We start from the raw sequence: 11,281 nt of genomic DNA, 5'->3' as shown, positions 1-11,281 counted from the left end.
GCTGTGCAGTCTCACCGCTGCTGTCCCAAAGGCAGACGCGGTGCTCAGGGCACTGTCAAACAGGCAGAGGTGAGCAGCGGGGCGATGGAGAGGGCTCAGCCGGGGAGCCTGGGACATGGCGGGGCTGCTCGGGGGCATTGGGACGGGCCCTTTCTTGCAGCCGCTGGGCAGGAGGCTCATTGAGCTGTGCCTGAGGGTCTCTGTCTTCCTAGCTCGGACACAGAAGACAACACCTGGGAGAAGCAGCTACTGGCCCAATGGACCCTAAGCTGCTGGACCTCACCCTCGGTGTCAAGATCCCCGTGACACCCGGCTCCAAGCCTGTGTTCAGCAGGGGAAAGCTGGGGGAAAAGGTAAAGGCAGAAGAAAGGGGTAGGAGGGCTCTCCTCTTTTATGGGGTCCCCGTCATCCCGAGAAGTCCTCGTGGCCGCCTGCTCTACAGCGGGAGCTGCAGCCCTTCAGTCGGCCGGGGCTGGGGACTCGAGGGAAGCTCCTGGCTCCCCGGTGCCCAGAGAAAGGAGAACGTGCCCAGAGCAGCGGCATTCCGTAGCATTTCGGCTCAGCTCCTTGCAGGTGCAGCACTGGGTGCAGCCCTCTGGCCCCGCAGTAAACAGCCCCCTGTGCTCCTCCAGCACCAGCAGATCGGCACCAGGCAGAGCGCCTGGGCTCAGGCTTTCTTCTCCGCTGGAGAGTCTCTCAAGTAGAGAGATCTTTCCTGTGGTGGGAAGTAAGCCAGGAATTAGTCTGGGCCTCGCAGGTTTGGAAATGCCGGCCTGTGTGCGTGAGGAGCTGGGAGGTGCGTTCGTCCCTGCGGCTCCTTCCTGCCCCGCTCACACTCTGGAACGTCTCTCACAGCTTCACCGGCCCTCGGGCTCGTTTGACCTTGGGGATCCCCTGGGCCACCGCATGAGCAACGAGTACAACAGCCTGCATGACCCACATCTGCAGGCCTACCACCAACGCAAGGACAACGTGCAGTGGCTGAAGAGACAGGGTTTAGTCACCAGCGATGGCAACGTAGGTTTGGATGCAATGGGGCTGATCAAAACGGTTCCCTCCCAGCGGGGTTCCCGAGCGCAGAGGAGGGTGTGCAGAGGAGCAGCTCCCCTCCCGCCGGGCCCGGCTGTTTCGGGAAGGCGGTCTGCGCAGCCGGCTTCACAGCGCTTGGGGGATTTCTGCCCCCCGCTCTCCACAGGTGGTTTGCTCGCTGAAGGAGTTCAACCAGTACAGGCAGTACCGGACCATGCTCAAGCTGGAGGCCAAGAAAGCGTCCATCCGAGAGCAGGTCAGCAAAGCGGGGTGTTCACAGACACGCAGCGTCCCGAGGGAAGCCCTTCCCTTCCGCCCTCGTCGCGGGGCTGGAGCAGAGCCCTGTCCTGGGCCCGCGGGACGCCTCAGCAGGCAGGGCCGGGAGCGCTTGTCCAGCCCACAGCCAGACACAACCTGCTGTCACCTTGCAGGAGAAGCTTCGGGAACACCTGCCCAAGTTAGAGCATGCTCCCAAACTGCAGGGGAAGATCAACACTTCTTGTCTGGGACAGCGGCTGCTGCTGCCTCAGAAACCATCTTGTCTGGGACAGCGGCTGCTGCTGCCTCAGAAACCATCGTGCCCACCTCCACCCAAAGGAGAAAACAACTCCATGAAATGGGGGCGACGCTTGAGAGCTGCTTGTGATGAGAGCGAAAGCCCCTCCCAACCTGAGCTGGGGCACGAAGATGCAGCCGGTGCGCTCAGAGCTGCAGAGCCTGCGGAGATCTCTTCTCTGCACCATCGGCAGCAAATTGAACTGGCGGCCAAGCAGCTCACAGCGACCGTGTCGGAGAGCTTGGGGAAGCACTTTGCATCCGGCACATCTGAGCCAGGGCCTGTTGCCGGAGGAACCACCGGAGCGGGCAAATCTGAGGAAGAGAAATCGGGGCAAGCTGAAACAGCAGCTTCCGACAGAGCAACTTCAGGGGCTTCGCTTGACCGTCTGGCCACAGAAGTTGTCAACATTGTCTGCAGCACCTTGGAAGCCATTGGAGCCTCTCAGTCTGAAGGAGGCTGTAGCTGCACATGTTCTGCAGTGCTGGAGCTTCTCAGGGGAGGTGTCTCCAACAGACAGCCGCAGCCACCCCAGGCGCCTTTCTCAAGTCCAGGCATGGAGGAAGGACAAGGATTCCCCGGCGCACCTGAAGAGCGGAGCCTGGAAGCCGCCAAGGGAGCAAAGTGGCCCGGACCTGGATCCGGAGAGGAGAGCCGTCCCGCTGAGGACACCCGCCCCTCCACGGGCCCACAGCTCTGCAGACAGCCCGTCCCTCCGGCAGCTCCGAAGGGCCCTGCCCAGAGAGCAGCACGACGCAGAGCAGCGCGCGGCCAGCCGGTGGGAGGCGAGCCCCAGCAGCCGCGTCAGCAGCGAGGCCGTTAGCTGGGAGGCTGGCGGGCCATGTCCTGGGCAGGGCTGCGGCAAGAGACGCGGAGAGCCCTGGGCAGCTCCGCCAAGTACAGCCCTGTGCTTCCAATAAAGAGTTTGTTGTCAAGTGCTGGCTTGTGGCTGCCTTCCTTCAAGCCTGGCCAGACTGTGTCTGGCATTTGCCTGCAGTCGTCCTACAGTCTCTGTCATGCTAAGACCCTATTTTACAGGGAATCTCATGTAGGGAGGTGAGAAGCAACCAGCATTTTCATCACACTTGTGCTCCAGCCCCTCACCAGCTCTGTTGCCTTCTCTGAACTCACTCCAGCACCTCAAGGATTCTTGTGGTGAGGGGCCAAAACTGACCCCAGGATTCAAGGTTTGGCCTCCCCAGTGCCCAGGACAGTGGCACAATCACTTCTCTGGTCCTGCTGGCCACATTATTCCTGATACAAGCCAGTATGCTGGTGGCCTTTATGGCCACCTGGGCACACGCTGGCTCATGTTCAGCTGCTGACACCAACACCACCAGGTCCTTTTCCAGCTGCTCTTCCCCAGCCTGCAGCGTTCATGGGGTTGTTGTGACCCAGGTGCAGGACCCGGCACTTGGCCTTATCGGCCCATCGATCCAGCATCACAGTATCACAGTGTGTTTGGGATTGGAAGGGACCTCAAAAGCTCATCCAGTCCAATTCCCTGCTGGAGCAGGAACGCCTAGATCAGGGCACGCAGGAACATGTCCAGGCGGGTTGGAATGTCTGCAGAGAAGGAGACTCCACAACCCCCCAGGGCAGCCTGGGCCAGGCTCTGCCACCCTCACCGGGAAGAAGTTTCTTCTCAAATTCAAGTGGAACCTCCTGTGTTCCAGTTTGCACACATTGCCCCTTGTCCTGTCACTGGTTGTCACCAGAAGAGCCTGGCTCCATCCTCCTGACACTCCCCCTTTCCATCTTGATCCCCATGAATGAGTCCCCCATCAGGCTCCTCTTGTCCAGCTCCAGAGCCCCAGCTCCCTCAGCCTTTCCTCACACGGGAGATGCTCCACTCCCTTCAGCATCTTGGTGGCTGCGCTGGACTCTCTCCAGCAGTTCCCTGTCCTGCTGGAACTGAGGGGCCACAACTGGACACAAGATTCCAGGTGTGGTCTCCCCAGGGCAGAGCAGAGGGGCAGGAGAACCTCTCTGACCTACTGACCACCCCCTTCTAAGCCACCCCAGATACCATTGGTTTCCTGGCCACAAGGGCCCAGTGCTGGCTCATGGTCACCCTGCTGTCCCCAGGACCCCCAGGTCCCTTTCCCCTACGCTGCTCTCTAATAGGTCATTGCCCAACTTATACTGGAACCTGGGGCTGTTCCTGCCCAGATACAAGACTCTACACTTGCCCACAGCCCGGCATCGTCTGGCACTGGGTCGTGGCTGAGGGTACGAGGGCGCAGGGCCCCGGCAGCCCTGGGCCGGCAGGGCAGCACAGCTCCTGCAGCGCTGGCAGGAGCCCCGTGCAGCTGTGTGTCCCCGTGGGGTCACACTGCCGCCACCTCGCCTGCAGCATTTCCTGACCTCCGCAAAGCGCTTCGGTGTGTGCGCTGCTGGGGAGGTCAGCCCAGGTCACAGATCCCTCACCCGCTGTTTGACGGGGCCGGCTCTGCAGGCCCCTTCTGTAGCGTTCACCTGGGCTGCTCCTTGTTCAGTGCAGCAGAAACGTGTCAGCCCAAACAAACAGCAGCCTGCAAAGAGGCTTTTAACCCTTTCTATTGCCACCCATTGAAGAAACACCAGGTATGACAATGGAAACTGTACCCTGAACTGCAGGGACACCTCTGTCCCGTGTGTCCCATGCACAGGAGGCTGGTGACAGCACGGGGCCAGAGTTTTACAGTAAAGGTTTGCTTAGCGCTTTTATTGTAAATCTGTTCTGTTTGTTCTGCCCTCGAAGCAGGAGGGCAGCCCTTGCAGGACACAACCCTTCATAGCACCATGAATCTCTGGTGCCTAATAAAAACAATAAATGCTCTGGAGAGGTGTTAGTGAGGCTGCTGGGATGGTGTGTGCAGCAGGGACTGAGAAGGCTGAGCGGAAAGGGAGTTCAGTGCACAAGCAGAGGCTCAGAGAACCAACAGCCACCCATGCAGAACCATGATGAAACTAAACACGTGCAAACCTGGCTCACGGATCCCCTGCCGCGCAAACTGTCTGCTTGCTGAGCCCGTCATCCTCTCAGCCCTTTGCCTGCTCTATCAGAGGTGCAAACGCTCCTTCCAGTCTTTATGTCAACCGTGACAGCGGCAAAGGAAAGGTACTCAAGAGCTCATCTGCAGCAGCCCATGGTGAGCCACCTGTGTTTTTCCTCTCCTCTCACTAGTGTGGTTATCCAAACCACCCAGGATGGCCTCAGGGCTGCCCGCTCCTGCCGGTGAGCTGCCCCCCAGCTCTGTGCAGTTTGCCCTGCTTGGATTCTCAGCATTTTATCACAGGGTTCGTGCATCTTACCGTTGTCACATTACCTTTATTTATGCATAAAAAAGTTAAGATTGCCGTCGCATTTTTCCCTGTCCATGCAGGGTTCCCTCTCCCAAGTCACAGCGCGACTGCTCCTGAAGCACGCTGAACATCTCCATCCCCGGCGCCGGCACTGGTCCTGACTGGAGACTGGTGGGCATGGAGGGGCTGGCGACCCACGCAAGCGCTGCCCCACAGGGCACAGGGCCACGTCGGGCTGCACACAGCCCTGCCCCACAACAGGCTTCGCCAGCAAATGGCACTGGAGAAGCCTGTGGGCAGCTCCCACCTGGCACCTGGCAATGATGACAACAGCCTGTCCTTTATCTTGAAGTGAAGCAGCGTGTTTTCATTAGAGGCCCTTTTGCATAAGTGCAGAAATGATAGTTGCTTACTTTGAGGAACACGCTATAAAAGCCCTTAAGACCACGATTCCAGTGAACGTGTCCCCTGTGCCCTGTGCTGTGCCCTGGCTGCAGGTCCATGCAACTGCACAACTCAGGGTTCCCACTTGCAAAGCAGGAGAAGAGCAGCTGCTGGTGCACATTCAAGGGGTGTCTTTGGAAGCAGAGGAACGTCACACCTGGGCTGTGCACTTTGCAATCCGAGGGAACTGCCAGAGGAAACGGCACGGCTGTTGGCAGTGCTTCAGCTCAGCTCCTGACAGGTGCAGCACCGTGCACAACCCTCTGGTCCCCACAGGAAACTGTACACCCCAAACTCGGCCTTACACTCGTTACGCTCCATGGTTGGGCTGCCATTTGGCAGGACCTACACCAGCTGGGGAACGGGCTGTCAGTGACCTCACCAAATCCAGCCAAAAAGCACTGGGAAACCAGAGCAGAAGCCAGGGCAGGGGAGACTGGGAAGGGGCAGAGAGGTGTCTGGGCTGAAGGGGACCCTGAGGAAAGGGGAGAAGAGGGGTGTCCCTCAGCCCCGGTTTGCCTTCGGTGTTTCATGAGATGCGAATCCGGAATTAGATGTTGACAGCGATGGGCCAAAAATCCAATTCAGTGCAATTCCCTGAGCTGAGGCTGCTTTGCCCGTGGCAGGGAAGAGCTCTGAACGGGAATAGCGGGCAAACCCCAGCCAGGACCCAGTGTCTTTGGTGTGGCAGTTCCTTGTCTTTCTTCCCGGTTGCGGAGGATGCTGCTTTGCTTCACAGCATCACAGGAGAGTTGAGGTGAGAAGGGGCCTGTGGAGATGACCCCTCCAAGCCGGGCCAGGAAGGGCGGGGGCCACAGGCCTGTCCAAACGGGCCTCCAGACGGGCCTCACACGGGGCGGTGGGCAGCAGCAGGGCAGCGTCACGGCAACCAGTGATGTGACAATGCGGCAACGCCGCGATGCCACAATGGCGAGTGCTCTATAAAGCCGCTCGCCGGGAGAGCGGCCGTGGCATCTGCTGCCGGGTGCCTCTGGAGCGACAGGAGCCAGCGCAGGACGCAGCTCTAGGAGAGCTCTTGGAAGGAGCCGTGGAGCACAGTCTGACTGCTGGAGTCCTAAAGGCAGACGCGGTGCTGAGTGCAGGAGCTGTGCAGCGCAGTCTCACCGCTGCTGTCCCAAAGGCAGACGCGGTGCTGAGTGCAGGAGCTGTGCAGTCTCACCGCTGCTGTCCCAAAGGCAGACGCGGTGCTCAGGGCACTGTCAAACAGGCAGAGGTGAGCAGCGGGGCGATGGAGAGGGCTCAGCCGGGGAGCCTGGGACATGGCGGGGCTGCTCGGGGGCATTGGGACGGGCCCTTTCTTGCAGCCGCTGGGCAGGAGGCTCATTGAGCTGTGCCTGAGGGTCTCTGTCTTCCTAGCTCGGACACAGAAGACAACACCTGGGAGAAGCAGCTACTGGCCCAATGGACCCTAAGCTGCTGGACCTCACCCTCGGTGTCAAGATCCCCGTGACACCCGGCTCCAAGCCTGTGTTCAGCAGGGGAAAGCTGGGGGAAAAGGTAAAGGCAGAAGAAAGGGGTCGGAGGGCTCTCCTCTTTTATGGGGTCCCCGTCATCCCGAGACGTCCTCGTGGCCACCAGCTCTACAGCGGGAGCTGCAGCCCTTCAGTCGGCCGGGGCTGGGGACTCGAGGGAAGCTCCTGGCTCCCCGGTGCCCAGAGAAAGGAGAACGTGCCCAGAGCAGCGGCATTCCGTAGCATTTCGGCTCAGCTCCTTGCAGGTGCAGCACTGGGTGCAGCCCTCTGGCCCCGCAGTAAACAGCCCCCTGTGCTCCTCCAGCACCAGCAGATCGGCACCAGGCAGAGCGCCTGGGCTCAGGCTTTCTTCTCCGCTGGAGAGTCTCTCAAGTAGAGAGATCTTTCCTGTGGTGGGAAGTAAGCCAGGAATTAGTCTGGGCCTCGCAGGTTTGGAAATGCCGGCCTGTGTGCGTGAGGAGCTGGGAGGTGCGTTCGTCCCTGCGGCTCCTTCCTGCCCCGCTCACACTCTGGAACGTCTCTCACAGCTTCACCGGCCCTCGGGCTCGTTTGACCTTGGGGATCCCCTGGGCCACCGCATGAGCAACGAGTACAACAGCCTGCATGACCCACATCTGCAGGCCTACCACCAACGCAAGGACAACGTGCAGTGGCTGAAGAGACAGGGTTTAGTCACCAGCGATGGCAACGTAGGTTTGGATGCGATGGGGCTGATCAAAACGGTTCCCTCCCAGCGGGGTTCCCGAGCGCAGAGGAGGGTGTGCAGAGGAGCAGCTCCCCTCCCGCCGGGCCCGGCTGTTTCGGGAAGGCGGTCTGCGCAGCCGGCTTCACAGCGCTTGGGGGATTTCTGCCCCCCGCTCTCCACAGGTGGTTTGCTCGCTGAAGGAGTTCAACCAGTACAGGCAGTACCGGACCATGCTCAAGCTGGAGGCCAAGAAAGCGTCCATCCGAGAGCAGGTCAGCAAAGCGGGGTGTTCACAGACACGCAGCGTCCCGAGGGAAGCCCTTCCCTTCCGCCCTCGTCGCGGGGCTGGAGCAGAGCCCTGTCCTGGGCCCGCGGGACGCCTCAGCACGCAGGGCCGGGAGCGCTTGTCCAGCCCACAGCCAGACACAACCTGCTGTCACCTTGCAGGAGAAGCTTCGGGAACACCTGCCCAAGTTAGAGCATGCTCCCAAACTGCAGGGGAAGATCAACACTTCTTGTCTGGGACAGCGGCTGCTGCTGCCTCAGAAACCATCTTGTCTGGGACAGCGGCTGCTGCTGCCTCAGAAACCATCTTGTCTGGGACAGCGGCTGCTGCTGCCTCAGAAACCATCGTGCCCACCTCCACCCAAAGGAGAAAACAACTCCATGAAATGGGGGCGACGCTTGAGAGCTGCTTGTGATGAGAGCGAAAGCCCCTCCCAACCTGAGCTGGGGCACGAAGATGCAGCCGGTGCGCTCAGAGCTGCAGAGCCTGCGGAGATCTCTTCTCTGCACCATCGGCAGCAAATTGAACTGGCGGCCAAGCAGCTCACAGCGACCGTGTCGGAGAGCTTGGGGAAGCACTTTGCATCCGGCACATCTGAGCCAGGGCCTGTTGCCGGAGGAACCACCGGAGCGGGCAAATCTGAGGAAGAGAAATCGGGGCAAGCTGAAACAGCGGCTTCCGACAGAGCAACTTCAGGGGCTTCGCTTGACCGTCTGGCCACAGAAGTTGTCAACATTGTTTGCAGCACCTTGGAAGCCATTGGAGCCTCTCAGTCTGAAGGAGGCTGTAGCTGCACATGTTCTGCAGTGCTGGAGCTTCTCAGGGGAGGTGTCTCCAACAGACGGCCGCAGCCACCCCAGGCGCCTTTCTCAAGTCCAGGCCTGGAGGAAGGACAAGGATTCCCCGGCGCACCTGAAGAGCGGAGCCTGGAAGCCGCCAAGGGAGCAAAGTGGCCCGGACCTGGATCCGGAGAGGAGAGCCGTCCCGCTGAGGACACCAGCCCCTCCACGGGCCCACAGCTCTGCAGACAGCCCGTCCCTCCGGCAGCTCCGAAGGGCCCTGCCCAGAGAGCAGCACGACGCAGAGCAGCGCGCGGCCAGCCGGTGGGAGGCGAGCCCCAGCAGCCGCGTCAGCAGCGAGGCCGTTAGCTGGGAGGCTGGCGGGCCATGTCCTGGGCAGGGCTGCGGCAAGAGACGCGAAGAGCCCTGGGCAGCTCCGCCAAGTACAGCCCTGTGCTTCCAATAAAGAGTTTGTTGCCAAGTGCTGGCTTGTGGCTGCCTTCCTTCAAGCCAGGCCAGACTGTGTCTGGCATTTGCCTGCAGTCGTCCATCCCCTTCCCTCCTACAGTCTCTGTCATGCTAAGACCCTATTTTACAGGGAATCTCATGTAGGGAGGCGAGAAGTGACCAGCATTTTCATCTCGTTTCACAAGCTTTGCTGCCAGGCTAGTGGAGGGATGGGTCCAGTTGCAGGAATCCTGGTTCTCATAGCTTGTAGAGGAAAATGTTGTTCTTCACCTTGAGATTCTTTTTCCAGGGCCCTATATACCTATGGCATATTCATTTGCTTGTAACGTATAGTTCATGCATTAAGAATGAATTATTTTTAATAAGGGAGCACAGGGAGGAAGAACTTGCTCTTCCCCTCTCAAGGTAACTGAAGAGGGAAGCAGAAAGGCAGGCGGGCTGCTGCCTTCATCCAGCGAGAAGCGGTGCCTGGGAAAGGGCACCTGAAGAGATTCTTTTGAGATTCTTTTTCCAGGGCCCTTTCTCAGAGCCATCTCCCTCAGCAGCTCTACAGAACACTTGCCGTCCCTCGCTGGGGATGGACAGCGGCGTCTCCAGTCGGGGAATGCTCTGTCCCATGTCGCTGGGGCCTCGTCTGTGTGGAGCGGGAGGGCAGGGATGTTATAGAGGCCCTGACTGGTGCAGGTGAGCAGGTCCAAGCAGCCCGTGTCAGGGCTGCCCCAAAGCGGGGCGGTGGGAACAACCCCCTCTCTATTGGGGACGCCCTGCCCTGCTGTGCCGCAGGCTGGGCCCAGGACAGTTCCTCATCCTGGAGCTTCCCACTGACAGACAGCAGCAGGCAGCCCCCAGATGCCTTTCTCAGGGCTACGGGAGCCATGTGCTCTGGCAGTGCGGATGGTGGCAACTGACCGGGCTGCATGGCCAGCAGGTGAACAGCAGCATCTTGTTCCCTTTGTTCAATACTTGCCCCCCACATTTGCAATCCTGCATGCTATTATCGCTCTCTCATGACAAGAAATCTGGTGCTAATCTGAAGTGAATCTTGCAGGCCCTCCAGGCAGCCAGGGTCTGTAGTGCACAGCTGCAGGAGCTTGGCTTGCTTAGTCTGGAGACAGGAAGGCTTAGGTGACCCTGAGAGCAGCCTCACGTGGAGCCTCTGAGGTTGTTAGCAAGGAGGGAGCACACAAGCTGACAGCAGTTGTGCTCTGTTGTCAGCAATCAGCAGGTGATGTGTTACAGTCTCATGGCTCCAGTTGCAGATGGGTCTAGTGGAACATTTGGATCTTGCAGCACTCCGGTTTATCTCAAAGCATTGCCACAGGCCTGGTGTGGTGCAAAGGTTCACCCAAGTCGGTTGCACAGCAGCACAGCATCAGTGTGTTTGGCCTAGAGATTAACGGGCTGACATTAGGGCTGTGGGAGGTGCACTTGCCCCCAGCCCCTCCTCAAAACACCCAGAAACTTCTGGACTGATGGTCCACGACACTGTGGTCAGGTACACAGGCCTTGGCTGACATGACCCCAGCTCAGATTCAACCAGGGTACAAATGGAGCTGCTGGAGACCCCATTGAGTTGGTCTCCAGGAGCAGTGGGTCTGCCGTTGGAGACTCTCCTGCTCAGGCTGGGACACCATCTAAAGAAACGTCCTCAAGGACTGAGCCCTGGCCTTGCTGGCAACTGATCACCCTTGAGATTCCATGTTTTTGGTGGGTAAATGAATGCACACTTTGAATCATCCTTCTGAAGTTTTGAGGATTCCTTGAGTTCGAATGGGCTCTGTAATAATTGAATTCCCAGCTTGAATTCCCGACAATCCCAATTGAATTCCCGACAACAAGCTCCAAACAGACTTCATTCTAGCCAGAAAAGTCTAACCAATAAATCAACTAGAAATGGGCTTTATCCAAATTATTCAGCACTCTTGACAACACAAAACACAGATTGGGATACCAGTTGAGGAAATTACTGTGGTACGACCACATAAGAATGATAAGGCTCCACGGCGTGCACACATTGACTCACAAGAAACCAAACTAGAGGCCCCTTTCACTCAAGGGTACCCAGCAGAGGAATCACCCTGCTAAAGCACCAGTCCTGCATATCAACCAAGGAAAAACCTGGTGGTCTACATGGCAAATTGATTATATTGGGTCACTCATACCTTTTGCAGGATATTTATACATCCCCGGGGGAGCAGAAGTCGTTTCCAGCTTGCTTATGGCAACTAAGTGCTGCAAGGGCAATGGACAAAC

This window comes from Columba livia, chromosome 16 (genome assembly GCF_036013475.1).
Source record: "Columba livia isolate bColLiv1 breed racing homer chromosome 16, bColLiv1.pat.W.v2, whole genome shotgun sequence".
In the NCBI taxonomy this organism is placed as follows: domain Eukaryota; kingdom Metazoa; phylum Chordata; class Aves; order Columbiformes; family Columbidae; genus Columba; species Columba livia.
This window is presented reverse-complemented; position numbering follows the sequence as displayed.